General features: G+C 36.7%; 1 pseudogene; it reads right to left on the reverse strand.

The window, feature by feature from the left end:
- Positions 1-11,620: 11,620 nt before the first annotated feature.
- LOC102500405 (28S ribosomal protein S33, mitochondrial pseudogene) lies at positions 11,621-17,572 on the reverse strand (annotated as a pseudogene).
- Between the last annotated feature and the right edge of the window lie 2,787 nt (positions 17,573-20,359).

The following is a 20,359-nucleotide window of genomic DNA, read 5'->3' on the forward strand; positions in this document are numbered from 1 at the left end:
AAAAAAAAAAGCTTAAGGTTTTTTTTTTTTTTTTTTTTTGAGAGAGATTTTTTTGCTATAGAGACATCACCCTTGAAGAAGATGGCCACATTGAAATCTCTTCTCCTCTATTTTCTTCTCGGAATTTTGGACATGCACACACAAGCACCCAGCTGAATTTCAAGCCTACGCGTATGGGATTCCAAGTACAGTTGGCCATGTGGGAGTCCAGCGCCTTAACCACTCTGAAGTTTCATATGATTCTGAGACCCAAATTTCTTCTGACATTTCTCATCATTGCCATTCATAAGAAATATTATTTAGAGTTTTATTATTTATAATCATATAGAAAGCCTGGCACAAAGAGATATGAAGGGGCTTTCTCTACTAGAAACTTTTAAGACAGAAACATGAAGCTCATGGAAGAATGTATGTTTATACTGAAAAGCAGAGACCATAGAGATTTTACTCCTTGTGGGTCCTTAGCCTTAGGGCTTATATGAAATTCTTTTTAGGTATTTCTCTTCCCTTTTAGTTGATGAGTGTTTGGACAGCAGAGAATGCTTAGCTACCTTTGTAACTTTCCAGCTTAACCTGGTCTGTGGTATATAAGATGATCAATAAATATTTGTTGGACTGAGAACAGAACTGAACTGAAAGGAATCTTTTGTAGTTATCCAGCAGTTACTGTAACAACACTGTAATGTTTGGGACTGAAAAGGCTATTATAAAAATTAAGAGTCATATTTTCCCTGCTGAGATTTTAATGTCTGGTTAAGTTGAACAGAAAAAAGGCATCCTTTGGGGGAGAAAGTGAGGTAATACAGAAATTAATTTTGCCATGAAATGATCCAGAACAATCTGGGGCATTCTGAAGTTTGTGCCAAATGTAGCATAAGAAAAACAATTTTTAAAAATATGTCAACTTTCCCAAAATATGAAGTCATTGCATTTGCTATTAATTGATTGGCTTGCAAAATTCACCTTTTGGAACAATCTTAACTTCAATGAGAGATGTGTGAGTTCATGAAAGTATTTAAGAAATAAAGATTGTTTGTATAGATATAATAAAAGTCTACTAACAGATTTTTTAACACAATGACTTAATAAGTCAAAAAGTCTTGCTCTTTGAAACATGATTTTTAAAAATATGCCTACTTGTTCAAAAGTTTTTTATTAGAAAAGAAGTGTACATTCAAAAATGACTATATTTTCAGAAAGACCTATGTTTTCTGTTTTGGGTGATTACATACTCTTTGTAAAACCCTTAAACTATACTTAAGGACTTGAAATTAAAACTAAAAATTCTCATGCCTAGTTCACTTGCAGAAATATTACCATTTACAGTTATTTGCATATAATTATAGAGTTTTAAACTATATATAAATATAAATATTTGAAAATGGACTTTAATCCATTGTTAAGAAGGTATAAATATTTTAAGTTATTCAGTTATATGATAATATTAAAGAACTTAAATAATGTACATAAATGAACTTGAAATATAGCCATACAGGGAACCAGCAGTTAGCGTAATGGCTATATCACTGGACTCCCACGTAAGTCGACCGCGGTTTGTGTCCCGGGCCCGGTGGCTTAAAACTCACACTGGGTGCATGTGTGTGCGTGCCCAAGATCCCGAGAGGAGAATGGAGGAGAAGGGATTGTGGCGTGACCATCCCCCCTGGGGGGTGATTTCTCGCTTTCTGTCTCTATGTCTCTGTCTGTCTGGCGAGCGCACAATATATATAGCCATACAATAATTTTAACCATTTATAACACTACAAATTTTAGTTAATCTTGAAGTATGCTCTGAATATTTTACTGAATTGAAAGTAAGTACTCTGTGATTAGATGAAATTAGCAATATATTAACCATACTGTACTACTGATCTCAGAAAGTTTGAAATTAAAGTAAATCTCTATGCATATATATTGAGTACTTGGCTCTGTTTAAGTGTTTTCCCATTAATTAAAGTCTTCTATCCTTTCTGTAGAGTAGAATTAGAATTATAGGTTTAGGGAACCAGTAGTTAGTGTAATGGCTATGTCGCTGGACTCCCACGTAGTCGACTGTGGTTCGCATCCCGGACCTGGTGGCTTAAAACTCACGCCGGGCGCGTGTGCGTGCGTGCCCAAGATCCCGAGAGGAGAATGGAGGAGAAGGGATTGCGGCGTGACTATCCCCCCTGGGGGGTGATTTCTCGCTTTCTGTCTCTATGTCTCTCTCTGTCTGTCTGGCGAGCGCACGCACCCTATAGCGAAAATCTCTCAAAAAAAAAAAAAAAAAGAATTATAGGTTTAAAAAAAAACCACAAAAAACTAAGACTCAGAGGATGAATAACTTATTCCATGACTTAACACTAACAATTTGCAGAGCCAGTATTCATTCTAAAATGCACAGTGAACTTTATTCAGTGCTATAGTTTAAATAGAGCTAATATATAATTTAATTTAAAAAACCAGAAGTAATATAGTCTATTAGAATGTAAATGTCAAGAGGACACTGGTTCTTCCCACCTTCCTGCCTCTCTGCCTTCAGATACAAAGTAAGTGTTCACATTTTTTTTTGCCATGAATAAGTAAATAGTGAAACATGTGTCATCCTGCCAAACTTAGCCTTTTTTTCAGCATCCATAGGTGAGCCATTTTTCTTTTCTATGAGTGCATAAACTATAGTAAAAACAGATCATTAATAACTGAGGCATCAATTGTATAATTCTTTTATTTTAAATTTATTTATATTCATTCACTGTACATCATCATTACAGTACACAAAATGAGATTTTTTCCATCCAGAATACATTGTATATTGGCTCAATCAAGGATATTACCATACATGTTATCATCAACAAATAATTTTCCATTTATTGTTTTTTATGTATTTCACTTTTTCCCTCCCTCCCCTTGATTCCCCATCTCTCACCTCTACCATTTCCCACCCTTTGATACACTGTATCTGGTATCTACAGTTGCTTTCCATGCCCCCTCCTTTTTTCACATATAATTGATTCACTGAAAGTCTTAATTAATCCAAATACTTTCAATAGCAAGTGCAGGTGAAATATATCATGTATGACTTTAAGCATAAATCTCAGTGAGTAGAAAGAACATACTATAAAGTACACCTAGCTGGGGGTATTTAGCTTACTGCAGTTGTCATTAAATAGTTATTTTTAATGGATTTTTTAATTTCAGGAAAAACAGTTTTAGTTTTAATAGATCAAAATAAAAAATATTAAGATAAATTTGCTTAATACTTAAAGCCAGAGGAAAGGTTAAGATTCAGTTCAAATAGTAGGTAGATGAACCTATCAACAGTTTAAGAGAAGACAAAAATCCTTAAATCTGGATAACAAAGCACAGAAGAAAATCAGTAAAGTTTTAGTCAAAAGTCATAAAAATTCTGTTTCACCAGTTCAGTCTCCTAAAATTTATCTCTCTTCTATTGAATTTGCAGTGTTACTCTGGTCTGATCTTTCCATTTAAATTCTGAAAGATAACCTTCAAAGTTATTATTGATAGTTACAGACTTGTTCCTACCATTAAGTGGCCATTCTCTTGGTTGCTTTTGTGTTCTGATTTCTGTGTCTGACTTTAGTTTTCCTGGTATACTAAAATTTATCTCTCTTCTATTGAATTTGCAGTGTTACTCTGGTCTGATCTTTCCATTTAAATTCTGAAAGATAACCTTCAAAGTTATTATTGATAGTTACAGACTTGTTCCTACCATTAAGTGGCCATTCTCTTGGTTGCTTTTGTGTTCTGATTTCTGTGTCTGACTTTAGTTTTCCTGGTATAGCACTCCTTTTAGCACTTCTTGGAGAGCTGGTTTGGTGTTGATAAACTCTTTCAGGTTTTGTTTATCTGAGAATGTTTTTGTTTTTTTCTTTCCATATGAAGGATAATCTTGCCGGGTATAGTATTCTTGATTGAAATTGACTTTCACTTAACACTTTGAATATATTTTCCCATTCTTTTCTTGTTTGCATTGTTTCAGATGAAAGGTTCAACGTTAGCCTGATGGGATATCGTTTGACAGTAACTTCACATTTCTCTCTTGCCAATTTTAGTATCTTGTCTCTGTGGTTTTGGTCATTCCGGCTATGATGTGCCTTGGAGATCTTCTTGGTTTGATTCTATATGGGGTCCTTTGTATTTCTTGGGTTTGGATATTTTAATGCCTCTCTAGGTTTAGAAAGTTTTCTTCTGGTATTTCATGGAATAGATTATCAATGCCCTTATTATTTTCTTTACCTTCTGGGATACTGATTATCTGGATGTTTGGGCATTTAAAGGTATCTAGTATTACTAGTCTATTATTCTCATTTTTTTTGGTTATTTTCTCAGTCTTTTTAGTGAATTTTTCTGGTCAGCGATTCTATCTTCTGCATCTGAGATTTGATTTTCTGTATGATCTACTCTGTTTTTAATACTTTCAAGGGAGTTTTTGATTTCCTGTATTACAGCCTTCATCTCTAATAATTCCATTTGACTATTTTTTTATGGTGTGTATTTCCTTTTTCAGATTGTGCAAGAACTTCCTCACCTCCTGGAACTTGTTTTCTCTTTTCTCCTGCATCTTCTGGAGTTTGTTATCTCTCTTCTCTTGCATCTCTGTAGCTTTGTCACTATGAATATTCTAAATTCTTTATTTGACATTTCCAATACAAGTTCCCTTGTATTGCCTATGGAAGATGAGAAGATATTTTCTTGGCTTCTCATGTTTCTTGTGCCTCCATGGTGGTTTCTGGTCATCTGGTGGATTATACCTATTTTCCTAATTTTCGGAGTTAAATCTGAGTGTTCAGAGGCATGCAGGAGCTGATCTGCAAACTCTAAGCAGTACTGCTTTTCTCCCTTTGTGCAGCAGATTCCATGGAATATGAGGATTACCCTGACCCTAAAATTATCCAGATATTTGGCTACTGTGCACCTAGACCTGTCTAGAAACTCAGTGTGTGGAGGCTGAGAAGGAAAGTGAGAAAGATAAAGGAAAAAGGAAAGGAGAAAGAAAACAAAACAAAAAAAAACAAGACAAAAACAATATAAAGAAAATAAAAAAGGAAAGAAAAAAATTCTTTTTAATGCAAAAAAATAAAAACCATGTGGCAGCACTGCTGCACTAAACAGACCACACAGAACTCAAATGTATATGGCTGGTGACTGGCTTGTCCTACATGGGAGGAGGGAAAGGCAAGAATTAGAAAGATAAAAGAGCTTCAAAGAGCTAAAAAGTTTAAAAATTAAAAAAAAATAAAGAAAGAATTGGAGAGAGACAGAATAAACAGAGTGCTGTACTTGTTTAGATATGGGGGTCAGGAGGGTGAAATCTGGGCAGAAAACCTTCAGATGTCCAAATCCCTGAAACAGGCCGCTCAGAACTCAAATGTATATGGCTGGTGATTGGCTTGTCCTGGCTAGATCTCAATTGTATAGTTTTAAATACTGAATAAATGCTATGAAGGAAGTAAAATATGGGTTGGTATATAGAATGATTTGGTGGGAATGGGACTGCATGCGTAGTTTGTTTATTATTTGTTTATGTTGTATGTGTGTTGAGTGTGATTGTGTGTATATGGTGTGTACATTTTTTGTGTTACATGTGTTGTGTATTGTGTGTGATTAGGTGAATATAGTATATGTGTGTGTTTGTTTTAGATAAGAAAATGGTTAGAAATATCTCTGAAAATGTCAAGTTGAAATTATACATCAATAGTTCATGCTGAAGTATGCATTGACTTGTCATCAATTATAGTTACTATACTATTGTACTCTACAACTCATTCCATTCATCTATATGCACTATTAAACAGAATTCTCCATATCCATTACTCCTCCCCTAAAGCTTTTGGTATCACTCTCCACTTCCATGTAGTCAAGTCTGCTAGCTTTCACTGATGTGTGAAAACATATGGTACTAGATGTTCAGTGTCTGGCTCTTTCACTTAGCTTTATTTCCTTCAAACTTTTCCATGTTGCTTCAAATGAAACCACACTGCACCCCATAAATATGTACAACTATTAAATGTCAAATAAAAATTATAATAATAAAAAATGTATGTTGTTATTGTTAGAATAAAGTTAATATAATTCTATTGCCTCTGAAATATAAATGTGATGGTGAGAAGGAAAATAATACAATGAATACAGGACATATTAGTCAAGACAAAGACATTACCTTGTACCTTATCATCAGCAAATGATTTTTCATTTTCGTGTCAATTAATTGCAGTTTTTTCCCCCTATTCTCCTCCCCCTGTCCCCCATTGCCTCCCCCACCCCCTTACTCTCTCTAGTATCTACAGGTGCATTTACCTTCCTTGCTACTATACCTTCCAATCTCTCACTTACTGTTGTAGAGTGCAGACATTTGGTGTATGTTAAGTGGAGACATATAAAGTCTGTATTTCATAGTCTGACTTGTTTCTCTTAGCATTAAGTCTTCTATATTTACCCACTTTTTATAAAATGTCAGGGTCTCATTTTTTTATGATTGAGTAGAATTCCATAGAGTACATATGTCACATTTTTACCCCACTTGTATGTTTTTGGACTTTGGGTTTATTCCTTGTCCTAGTGATTATAAACGATGTTGCAATAAACATGGATGTGCAAGTGTTTTTCTGGCTGAGGGCTTTTCCTATACTTTGGGGTTAATACCTAAGAGTGGACTTACTGTGCTGTATGATAGCTCTATTTGTATGTTTCTAAGGAATCTCCATATCATTCTTCAAGTTGTTGTATTAATTTACAGTCCCACCAACAGTGAAGGAGAGTTTCCTTGTCACCACAACTTCACCACTACTTACCATTGTTTATTTTTAAAATTTTAGCCATTTTGGTTTTAATTTACATTTCCCTTATGATAAGAGATGCTGAGCATGTTTTCATATGCTTTTTGATCATTCATATGTCTTCCTTGGAGAGTTATCTGTTCAGCTCAGTTTCCCATCTTTTAATTGGATTAATTATATTTTTGTGGGTAAGCTGCTTGAGATCCCTGTATATTCTGGTTATTAGTACCTTATCTGAGGTATAACTTGAAAACATGTTCACCCACTCTGAAGGTTGTTTTATCACTGTAATTATTGTTCCTTTTGCTGTGCAAAAGGTTTTTAGCTGAAGGTGGTCCCACTTGTCTATTTTTGGAACTATTGCCTGTATTTTGGGATGGGGATCTTATTTAAGAAATCTTTGCCTAATCCAAGCTTTCCAAGAGTGTTTTCTATGTTTTTCACGAGCAGCTTTATAGTTTGAGGTTTTATGTTTAGATGCTTTTTGAGTTAATTTTTTATTAGTGGTGAGAGCTAGGGGCCCAGTTTTATTCTTCTGAAGCTGGATATCCAGTTTTGCCAGCACTATTTGCTGAAGAGATCCACCCCCCACTGGATTGTGTTTTTGCTCTTTGTCAAGGATAAGTTGGCTGTATGTTTTTGAGTTTATTTTTGGATTTTCAGTTCTTTTTCATTGGTTTACCTGACTGTTTTTGTGCCAATACCATGCTGTTTTGATTATCACAGCTTGGTAACATGTTTTGAGGTCAGGAGTAGAGATGCTTTCGACTTTATTCCCCCTGCACAGTATTGGTGATATGGGCCCTTTTGTGATTCCAGACAAATTTTATGATTGTTTTTTCTATTTCTGTGAGGAATATCTCTGGTAGTTTGGTAAAAATTGCATAGAATTCATAGATTAATTTGAATAGGATTGACATCCTGATTGTATTAATCCTTTCAGTCCATGAACATGGGACATTTTCTCACTATTTTGTATAGTTTTTAATTATTTTTCAAATGCTTCATAGTTTTCCTTGTAGAGGTCTCTCACTTTTTTTTTTTTTTTTTTATTTTTGGAGAGGTTTTCGCTATAGGGTGCGTGTGCTCACCAGACAGACAGAGACAGAGAGACAGAAAGCAAGAAATCACCCCCCAGGGGGATGGTCATGCTGCAATCCCTTCCCCTCCATTCTCCTCTCAGGATCTCGGGCACGCAAGCACATGTGCCTGGCGTGAGTTTTAAGCCATCGGGTCCGGGACACGAACTGCGGTCGACTATGTGGGAGTCCAGCGACATAGCCATTACGCTAACTGCTGGTTCCTTACTTTTTTGTTTAAGTTTACTTCTAGATATCTTATTGTTTTTGCAGTTATTGTAAATGGAATTGCTTATTTCAATTCTGTTTGTTCATTGTGAGTGTTTAAAAATGCTATAAATTTTTGTATATTGATTTTGTATCCTGCCACTTTACCATATTTGTTTATAACTTCCAGGAGTTTTTCTGTGGATTCTTTGGATTTTCTATGTATATAAACATCATCTGCAAATAGAGATAATTTCACTTCTTTTCCTATTTGAATGCCTTTTATTTGATTCTCTTGTCTGATTGCATTGGCTAGGTCTTCCTGTATTTTATTGAAAAGGAGTGGAGCAAGTGGGCAGCCTTGTCTTGTTCCAACTTTTAGTGGAAAAACTTTAAGCTATGTCCCATTCAGTATGATGTTATCTATGGATTTGTCATAGATTGCTTTTATTGTGTTAATTTGTATGCCAGTTTTGCTGAGAGTCTTAATCATGAAGGGATGTTGTATTTTACCAAGTGCTTTTTTCTTCATCAATTAATGTAATCATATGGTTTTTTTCTTTCCTCTGTTAATGTGATATATTACATTTATTGTTTTGTATATGTTGAGCCATTCTTACATCCCTTGAATAAAGCATACCTGGTCATGGTGTGTAATCTTTTTAATGTGTTGTTGGATATGATTTGATAGTTTCTTGTTGAGAATTTTCACATCTGTATTCATCAGGGATATTGGCCCATAGGATTTTTGTTGTTGTTATGCTTTTGTCTGTTTTTGAAATCAGGATGATGAAGACTTCATAGAATAAATTTTGGAGGGTTCTTTCCTTTTGGATCTTTAGAAATAGTTTGAGAAGAATTGGGGGTAATTTTTTTTTCTTTTTTTTTTTTGCTATAGGGCATGTGTACTTGCCAGAAAGACAGAGAGAAATAGAGAGACAAAAGTAAGAAATCACCCCTCGGGGGGATGGATACACTGCAATCCCTTCTCCTCCTCCATTCTCCTCATGGGATCTTGGACACACACACACATGTGCCACGTGTGAGTTTAAGACACCGGGCCCAGGACTTGAACTGCAGTTGACTCCATGGGAGTCCAGCGACATAGTCATTACACCAACTGTTGGTCCTGGGTTAGTTCTTCTTTAAAGGTTTTGTAGAATTCAGAAATGAATCCATCAGGACTTGGGCTTCTCTTTTTTTCGGAGACTATTACTGATTCAGTCTCATTGCTTGTTATGGATTTATTCAGGCTTTCTATTTCTCCCTGTTTCAATTTTGGTAAATTATACATGTTCAGAAATTTGTCCACCTCCTCCAGGTTTTCTTATTTGTTGGCATAGAATCACTCATAGCATTCTCTCATGCTGTTTTCTTTATTTCTTTTATGTCCATTGTAATATTGCCTGATTACTTCTTGATTTGATTTATCTGATTCTTTTCTCTGTTCTTGATTAATTTAGATAATGGTGTGCCAATTTTGTTTTATCTTCTCAAATAATCAGCTTTTGGTTTCATTTATGTTCTGTATCGTTCTTTCATTCTTTATGTCTGCTCAAATCTTTATTTCTTTCTCCTGGTGTTTTATTTATTTGTTATTTTTTTCAGTTCTCTGATTTGTGTTATTAGGTTGTTTATTTGCTATCTTTCTGCTTTATTCTTGTGGGCACTAAGTCCCTCTTATGACTGTTTTTGCTGTGTCCTGTAGGTTATAATAACTCTTTTGTTTGTTATTGGTTTATATAAACTTTTTAATTTAAGTCTTAATTTCATCATTAGTTGTAAAGTTATTTGAGAGTAGATTGCTTAGTTTCCATGTGTTTGTGTATTTTCAAGTGTTCTTTCTGTAATTGATTTCAAGTTTTATTTCATAATGTTCGAAATAGGTGCTGAATATAGTTTCTATTCTTTTAAATTTGTAAAGGGTTGTTTTGTGCTCTGTCGTGTGGTTGATCTTCAAAAATGTTCCATGTGGGGGTGTGAAAAATGTATGTTTTGTGGTTGTTGGGTAAAATATTCTCTAAATGTCTATTGGGCTCATTTAATTTTATGGTATCATTTAGATCTTGTATCACTTTGTTTATTTTTTGTCTAGATGACCAATCCACAGGAGACAGTAGGTGTTGAGATCCCCAATTACTGTGTTGCAATCTATCTCTCCCTTTAAATCTAATAGTCTCTTTTACATGTTTGGGAGCTCCAGTGTTGGGTGCATAGTTATTTAAAAGTGTTATATCTTGCTGGTGAACAAATCCTTTTAGTACTTTATAATGTACTTTGTCACTTATTTTGTCTGATATCAGTATCACAATTCCAACCTTTTTTTTTTTTTTTTTTTGGTTTCCCTTGCATGGAACATCTTTTCCTAGCCTTTTGCATTAGGTCTATATATGTCTTTATGAGAAATGTTTCTTGTAAGCAGCATATAGATGACTTCTGTGTATTTGTGTCTTTTTCCATTCAGCCAGCCTGTATCTTTTGATTGAAGGATTTAATCCATTAACATTCAATGTTATTATTGATATTTGTAGATTCATCTCTGTCATTTTTTAGCTATTTTCTTCCTTTTTTGTTGTTATTTCTGTTTCTTTTTAGTTTTTCTGATAATATTACTCCCTTCAATACTTCTTATAGAGCTGGTCTAGCATTGTTGAATTCTTTCAGTTTTTGCTTATCTGAGAATGATTTTATTTATTTGTTCTTCCCATTTGAAGCATAGTCTTGTTGGGTATAGTATTTTTAGTTTAAATTGTTTTTCTTTCAATGTTTTGAATACATCTTCCCATTCTTTCCTTGTCTGCATTATTTCAGTTGAGAGGTCTGATGTAAGCCTAATGGGATAACCTTTTAATTTACTTTTTTCTCTTTGCCCATTTTTAGAATATGGTCTTTGTCTTTGATTTTTATTAACCTGGCTATGGTGTGATGGGGTGGAGGATCTTTTTCTTTTTCTTTTGTAGCATTTAATACAGTCTTACATAATTATGTAATATTAGTCTTTCCCATAAAATTGAAAATTCCATTAAGCAGGAACTATTCCTCTTGATAGGCTTCCAGTACCTTGTATACAGGAACTTTTCAAAACTTTTTCCAGGTCCAGCCTTTTAATACCATACATTTATCTTATAAGACAGTCTCAAAGGTGTCGGTGGAAAGGCATGTGAAGTTTGTGAACTTGGTGGTGGAGACCATGGCTGAATGGCCAGAAAGAAAAGAAGTTAAGGGCTGGGTAAGAGAGCAAGTAAGCAAGGAGTAATGAGGAAACTACTGGACACTCATTTAATGAGGGTTCTCCTCCACTGCCCCGATGTCCCATTCCCACTCCAAACAAGTCACTAAACAATAATTAATGTATTAATTTCACTAGAGAATTAGGTAAATTTTAGATAGTAGATCCAAGGCCAAAATAATTTGCATAATTAGAATGTGTTCAAGAAACCAGTTACAATATAACTGGATGAGACTTCAACACATACATGACTCTGTTTCTCCAAACAGTCTTCATTTAGGAAGAAGCCATACATCTAACATGTGAAGAGCCATAAATGTACTTTCTTCTCAGTCACCGAGGAAGAAATGTCCTCTCTTGATGGGCTGACACGATTTCTTTTTTGTTGTTCTTTTTCTTTCTCCTTTCTGTGGTTTTCCCTTTCCATGAAACTTCTGTAAACACATTTGCTCATCCTTAAAATCTTGATACTTATCTCTGTAGAGGCCAAGAATATGAAGTGTCCTCCTGAGTGTAAAATAAGTGTTGTGATTTGGATACGAATCATAAGTCTCCTTCCTATTGACCGAAGGCTGTTTGCTGAACAGTTTCACCACTTACATGGATTTGGAATCAGTAGGCCTGGCGACTTCCCCAAACACCTGGGTACACTCAGACGACTCATGTGCAAGGCATATTCCGAAAGTGAAGACACTTCTTGAGCAGCAAAGTGCAAGAGTCCTGTTTGTAAACTGGAGGAAGACAGGATGGGGGGAATATCTTTTTATGTTGATTCGATCTGGAGTTCTTCTTATACTTAGGTCTGAATTTCTCCATGTTTCCCCAACTTTCTCTTGGAAAGTTTTCAGATAGTATTTCATGAAAGAGGCTTTCCATGCCTTTACCAGCTTCACCTTCTGTTATCTTTATTATTTTTTTTGTTGTTATTTTTTCTTTTTTCTTTGGTGGTTTGGTCTCTACTGGAGACTATCTTCAAGGTCAGAAATTCTTTGTTCTGCATGGTCCAGTCTGCTGTTAATATTTTCTAGAGAGATTTTATTGGTTCGTCATGATGCATTTTTACATAGAAAAACATACAAAAATATGATTTTTCTGATGGCCCAATACTTTTTTGGTATTGTATTCTTCATTTCTAGAAGATCTGGTATGATTCTTTTTTAGGGTGTCTATCTCTTTATGGAATGCCTCTTTCATGTCCTGGGGTGATTTTCTCATTTCCCGCAATTGATTATCTGTTTTGCTTTGCACCTTATTGAGTTTTGTCACTAAGTAAGAATGTTTGGAATTCTTTTTCTGACATTTCTGTGAATTCCTTTGTGCTGTCTATTGTTGGTGAGGGTATATCATGCTCCACTGAGGGAGAGTTACCCCATTATTTGCTTTGATCTGTGTTGATTTCTGGACATGGAGTTGGTTTTTGATGCAATATTCACTTTTTCCTCTTTGTTAGAATAGATTCTGTAGTATTGGAAGAGGGAACATCCCTTTTAGTTCTCAGGCATGTTTCTATAAGAAGGTTGTGTCTCCAGATCAGAGCAGATAAAGCTTATACAGGTAATTTTAGGTAGTTGGCTCTTCTACCAAATTTCCAGCTCTTGATGAAGTGGGAACAAGCTAAAGAAAAATAACTTAGTTTGTAATGTGTGGGCTGGAATACTCCAAGTTCCAAAGATAACCCCTGGAGGTAGGGGTGCATTCATGAGAATAAGCCTGCCAAGAGTAGGCCTATGTGTCGCTGGGTGGGTGGGCTGAGTCTAGGCAACAAGGAGCACTGGATGGAGTGCTGTAAATTCCAAAGATAATCCTGGGAGATGAGGGTACACTCACAGGAAGAGGCCTCCTGAGACTAGGCCCAAGTCTCCTTTCAAGATAACCTGTGGGGGTGGGGGTTGGGTGCACCCATGAGAAGAGACCCACTGAGACTAGCCTCAAGTCTCATGATTAATACCTGTAACTTTCATATATGATCTTACTTATTTCTCATAATGATTTCATGAAGAAATTTCTTTTTTTTTTTTGGGGTGGGGTGGGGTGGGGGAGGTTTTAGTTATAGGGCACATGCCCTCACCAGAAAGACAGAGAGACAGACAGAAAGTGAGAAATCACCTCCCGGGAGGGATGGCCGTGCCACAATCCCTTCTCTTCCATTCCCCTCTCAGTATCTTAGGCATGAGCACACAAGCACCTGGCATGAGTTTAAGCCACTGGGTCTGGGACTCTAACTGAGGTCGACTACATGGGAGTCCAGCGACATAGCCATTATGTCAACTGCTGGTCCTGAAAGAGATATTTTTATTTGCATTGTTCATATGAAGAAACAAAATAGGAGAAACTTGCTAAGGTTATCAAGACAAGTTGTGCCAGAAGTTTGTTTTGAAATGCATCTCTTTGACTTTAGACCTCACTGCTCTTTCGGATTTATCACACTACCTATTCCTAAAACCAGAAGGAAGGCAATAGAGAAAGGAGAGAAGTAAAGTGGAACCAGAGCTGGAGAGTGAATTATCATATTTGAGATGGTGAAGAATATTAAAGGTAGTAGTAGGGAATCCTTTGTATCCATTATGGCAGCGTAACTGGCTGACTGGGAGTATTAGTGAATATGTAAAACACACAGAATAATGCCTCGTATATAATATGTGCTATGTGTGTTAATTATAATTATTACTGGCCTGGTAAAGTTATAGGTGATGCTAATGCAGTGTATTGACACATGAAGTTTATGTTCTTTAATTGATACATGAGGGGCTGGCCCTATGGCCTATTGGTTAAGGAAGCTAAACTGCTCATGGCTGACCATGTTTCAAATCTTAATGCTGGTGGCTTGGAAAACAGGTCAGACATTTGTGTATCCATGTCCCAAATCCTGACAGAATGGAAAAATGAAAGCCGAGGGGCTGTAATGTGATTTAGGACCCATTTTGTGGAGGGGGAAGATATCAGGGAGAGAAGGGTACACTCTCTCTCTCTGTGTATTTTTCTGGTAAGCACATGTACCGTGTGGTAATTAGGAAAAATCAATGCCTGAGGAAGACTTGAGTGCATGTGCTAGTCCTCATCATGCAAACAAACAACAAAAATAAATGGAAAAATAAATCAGATCGACTGAGTATTACTAAAAATTGCTAGATAACATACTATAAATAATCTTTATCTTTTGTCCATGGATCTATTACATATGCATTTGAAATGGTTGTTTTGAATTCATGTAGTTTCCTTACAAATGACCAAAGGTTTAGTCACATTATCATAGAACATTGGTTCTTAATTTTATCAGTAAAAATACCCTCCTATTATAACAATTAAAATTTATAATAATACATGCAACATTTAATAATTAATTTAACTAGAAGAACATATAAATATTTAAAAAGGAAGAAGTTTGAATAATTACAAGTAAAATGAGTATACCAGATTCCTCTAGTTAAAAGACAGAGATCACCAAATTGAAAAATAAAATAAAGTAAAAGTAAAATGAGCTATATTCTTTCTATAAAATATATATGTAAGGCATAGGAATAGAAAATTTGAAAGTAAGAGCATGGAAAAAGGATAAAAAGTAAATCCCAGCTGAAAGAAAAATCCCTAAACTAGTATAGATATGAAGTCAGAAAAAAACCTTTAGGTTGGTAGAGAGCATGTTATAAGTCATTAACTACTACAGCTATTCTTATCTTGACCAAGGGACAATATCAGACTTCCATATATCCCTGGAGATAAGAATAAAGCTGCCTCAGAACAGCTTAAAAACCCTATACTGGGATGAGCAGATGGTGTAATGGTTATGTCATTGGACTCCCAAATAGTCGACTACAGTTTGAGTCCTGTATCCAGTGACTTAAAAATCCATGTCAGGTGAGTGTGCGTGTGTACCCAAGATCTCAAGAGGATGATGGAGGAGAAGTGATTGTGGCATGGCCATCCACCCTGGGTGGGTATTTCTGTTTCTGTCTCTCAGGTGAGTACACATGCCCAACAGCAAAAAATATCTCCAAAAAAAAAAAAAAAAAAAGACTTCTATCCTTGTCCAGTGTTATTGTCCTTATTTTACAGATGAGAAAATTAATGCATTAAGTAACTAGCCAATGCCACAGAGCTAACAAGTGGTGGAACTGGAATTTCTCATAGGAAAATTGAATGACTTCTTAAACTTGGTCTTGGTGCTGAAAAAGTCTTAAATAAGGAAAAAATTCCAGGTTTCACAATACTGAATCTATTGTGTTTTAGATAACATTATGTCTGTCATTGAATATGAGCTTACCTTTCGGGTTAGAGATTTCAACAGGCAAAAGTATAGAAGGGTAGAGAGTGTACGGTGGGCAGAAAGCAGCTTCAAAGAATTATCCTAAAAACCATGACTTAAAGCCAGAATGTTTCCCAAGCTCATAGTTTTGGTGACCCTTTTAAACAAAAAATAATATAAATTGCTTATGTAGAACTAAGTGCAAAGTGAGTAATTACTTATTTATTTTTTAAATTTTTGCCAGAGGGCATGCGCACTTGCCGGGAGAGGCAGCGAGAGAGAGAGTGAAAGTGCATAAGCACTCCCCCGATGGGATATGGTTCCACTACAATACTTTTTCTGATCTCTTCTTCCTAATGGAATCTTGGGAATGCATACACATGTGCCCAGCATGTTTCTCAAACCGATGGTTTTGGGATTCAGACTATGCAGTTGGCCATGTGGGATCCAGCCGCCTTAACCACCACTGCAGGAGTTGGCCTTTAAGTAGTAATTTATAATGAGAAAAAAACCAAAACAAAACAAAACACATTATAGATTTAAGAAGTTGAAAATACCAAAATATCAAGCAATTAAGAAAAAGAGAACTTTAAATTAATTCCGGACATACCCCTGTATTGTTTCCCCTTATATTTGACTACGTACTTTAAAAAGGCTAAACTTCAGGACCAGCAGTTGGCATAATGGCTATGTCGCTGGACTCCCATGTAGTTGACCGGGGTTCAAGTCCTGGACCTGGTGGCTTAAACTCACACCGGGTGCATGTGTGTGTGTGTGTGCATAAGATTCCAAGAGGAGAATGGAAGAGAAGGGATTGTGGCATGGCCATCCCCCCCAGGGGGTAATTTCTTGCTTTCTGTCTCTGTCTCTCTCTGTCTGTCTTTCTGGCTAGATCACGTGCCCTATAGCAAAAACCTCTCTCTCTCTCAAAAAAAGGGAAAAAAAAACTCCTAAACTTTATGTTTTCTTTTTTTTAAAAAATGCAGGTATAGAGTGTATGTGCATATGTGTACATGAGATGGGGGGGGAGATAGAGATAGATATATATAGAGAGAAGCACCTCTGACAGAATCTGGTTCCATTGCCATTGCCTTCCTTAAGCCTGCCAGGGTCTTAGATGTGCAGGCCTAGAACTTTTCAAGTTGACTAGAGTTGGGATCCAAATTCCAACCGGCCTGTGGCTTTCCACACTATAGTCCAGTATGCTGTGGACCATATCACCAGGCCAAACCATAGATTTAATTTTTATAAACAGTATTACATTTATGGAAAATATGTGAAGGCATTAAACATTCCCATGTACTCCCTTACTTAGTTTCTCATATTAACTTCTTTTTTTTCTTTTTTTTTTTTTGAGAGATTTTCACTGTAGGGCGCGTGCGCTCGCCAGACAGACAGAGAGAGACATAGAGACAGAAAGCGAGAAATCACCCCCCAGGGGGGATGGCCACGCCACAATCCCTTCTCCATTCTCCTCTCAGGATCTTGGGCATGCACACACCGTGAGTTTTAAGCCACCGGTGGGGACGCGAACAGCGGTCGACTACATGGGAGTTCAGCGACATAGCCATTACGCTAACTGCTGGTCCCCATATTAACTTCTTATATCGGTATGATACACTTATCAGAATGAATGAACAAATATTGCTATAGCTTATTCAGATTTCCTTAGTTTGGGCCATTGGGAGCTTTATCAGCTCCTGAGTCCCTTTGACATGCCCCTACAAATATAAGCGGTTTTATTTTGCGCTTTAAGCACTTCTGGCATTATAGATGCCTCAGGCTCATCTTGTATGTTTCCTTCCCTGGTTTTAGAATTAGCCTTTTACTTCAAGGGTAGTGACCACATCAAAAGGAGTTCTGGTTCTGAAAGATGGAAGATGGACTCTTACTCTTCAATAGCTCCAGCCACTAGTGGAAGCTCCAATTTCTCTTCAGAATACTCAGACATGAACAGAATGAGACAGCACATGTGGTAACCACGATTCCTGACTTCATAGAAGAGCAGGTGGTTATCGTTCTTGGAGGTGTTGTACATGTAGGAGCACTTTCTAGCAGTAAGTCTTTGCTACCACCATCATGGGGAGACAAACTAGAGGCAAACCAAATGTCTTGAGCTGCCAGTTAAAGCAGGACACCAGCTCCTCAGGTTGTCCTGTCTTCTTGTTGGTCTTTGAGTCACCTAGGAAGAAGTCACAGTAGTTATTGGGCAGGGCCATTTCAGTACCCTTCTTGCATTTCTGCTGCTTAGACTTCTGTGAAACAGGTGGGTTATTAGGGCGTCTTTATTATCTTTTCCTTCCTCTTCAGTCAAGCGGGAGTGTACATTGTAGTAATAGAGGCCTGGTTGGTCTCAGCGTTTTATGGGCACTGCTCACATTCTTACCCTTGAATTGCCCTTGCCCCCATGCTTAGGAGTATCTTCTTCATAGTTCTTGTCATTGAGGTAATCTAGAGAGTCATCAGGTTCTAGGATTTGCTTCAGTGTTCAATTGTCAGTAACAGGAAACTCAGCCCAGACTTTTATTATAAACTTGGGGATCTGGGACAACTTCTTTCTCCAGTGGATCAGGGTGCAACAGAGCCCCTAAATGACTGCTGTGCAAGAGTTCAGCCTCTTGTTCTTCAGGGTCTGGTCTGTGTCTCGCTTAATAGATGGAAAGGGTAATCATGGAGCCTTGGGGCAAATGCACTGCTTTTTTCCACCAGCACTGGGCAGTGTAGGAGTACAACTGTCCAGAAGCCAATCCTGGATCTAGGTGTTGCTTTTCCATTCAGATATATCAGTTGCTCTGGGCAACTCTGGTCTGTGAGTCCAAGAAAGGCAGGCACAGGCTGCATTCAGTTCAGATGTGGGCACAGTGGTTATGGTAGCACTCTACTGCATCCTTGTCATACTGTACCCTAAGGAGCTTCACTAAGCTCTCCAATGCAGCCCCCCTCTTTCTTCATTACAGGAGACCTCAAAGCTCCAGCAGAGTCACCTGAGGTGCGTGGAATAACTACTCGAGACACAAAAGATTGAGTCAGGAGGGAGAGGGAGAGGCCATACTAGGTATGCACTCACCAAGCCTCTCTCATCCTCTGTATTTATTAGGGTAAAGAGGAAGGAAAGTTATTTTTTAGAAAGTAATAAAAAATGGTTATTTCCTGGCACATGTTGGTTTCAGGATCAGTTAAGGCTGGAAAGAACACCTTGGAATTTGGAAAACACATTTATCAGATTGTGCACTCATCTACTGGTTTCCTGTTGTTTACAAGCAGCAAGACCATATTGTCTGAGCTTGCATTCACTCATTCAGAGTTCATAGATCCATGGTATTCTAGAATTATGACATTTATGATGTTCTTTAACAAAAGCCCACATCACACAGGTGCTGGGACTGTACCTGCAAATATTTCTACCTGTGAACATATGTATCTATATTAAGCTAAACACAAATTAATAGTGATGACTCCAACTTGAGTCCATTTCCACATGTGTTATTCTAGTCACCTTTCTTTATATCTCTAAATTCTCACCCAACAGTGAGAAATGTGTTTCTTACCATCTGCCATCCATTTACTTTGTTCTATTCCATTAATATATATAGCACTGTCAGAATTGTTAATCCTCACTACTGTAGGAAACAACTTTATCAACAAGAGTACAGTCTTACGTATTATTCCTTTTGCCTTTCACTTTTCAGACTTTGCTAGTTTCCAAAAATACTTAGGTCAGCAACTTTCCTCCCCACTCCCTTCATTGAGATTGTTTTATGCATTTGCAATACAGATAGTCTTGCATAGTTTGCATTCCTTCCAGGAATTTTGTGATGTCAATTTGATTTTTTTAATTACATGCATAAGGTTTCATTCTTTGTGCTGTAAAGTTCTATTTTGACAAGCACATAATATCATGAATTAACCATTGCGTTTAGCATTAATATACTAAATAGTTTATTATAGTGAAGAATTCTGTACTCCACCTATTCAGCCTTCCCCCTTCGCCAGATCCTCTGGGAACCACTGGTATTCTCTCTGTCTCTAGAAGTTTGTTTTTTCCGAAATGATATAATTCATTTTGCAGTCTTTTCATAATAGCTTCTTTCATTTAGCAATATGTAGCTAAGGTTTTTTTTTTTTCTTCTTATTTTTTTATTTATTATTGTCATAATCTTGTTTATATTACATTGAATTGCATATAACTTTACAGTGTATTACATTGCTTTTTCAAAAGGGAATGCCATGCATGTCAGTCAATACAGAGACATTAAACTCCCCACTTCATCATTCAATATCTTTTCGTTGTTTTTCCCGATCATTATTATTATTATTCCAATTATCTTTTTAAACAGTCAATCACTATTTCTCATTTTGCTTGTAAGAAAACTTTACTCACATCTTAATAACATCACGATAGCACCAAGTTTCAGCACCAGTATTTTGGAGGATACCTTCAAGCCATAGCACCATTGTAAGCATAGCTACAAATTTATAAGCTACAAATGTAGCTTATAAATGATTCTGGTGCATTTTGCTCCAGTTAAACTGATCTCAGCCATGCTTCTCTGTATTTCCTGTCTCTCTACACTTTGGGGTCACCAATTTACATTTTGTTGACTTTTCCTTTTTTTAGAAATTTTTTTTCTCTAGGGCTGTGTGCTTACTGGAGAGACAGAGACAGAGAGACAGAAAGCAAGAAATGACCCCATGGGGGGATGGCCACACTGGAATCCCTTCTCCTCCATTCTCTCCTTGGGATTTTGGACATGCATGCACATGCTCCTGGCCTGAGTATGAAGGCACTGGTCCAGAACTTGAACCATGTGAGAGTTCAACAATG

The sequence above is a fragment of the Tupaia chinensis genome, unplaced genomic scaffold (genome assembly GCF_000334495.1).
Source record: "Tupaia chinensis unplaced genomic scaffold, TupChi_1.0 Scaffold000225_1, whole genome shotgun sequence".
Classification (NCBI taxonomy): Eukaryota; Metazoa; Chordata; class Mammalia; order Scandentia; family Tupaiidae; genus Tupaia; species Tupaia belangeri.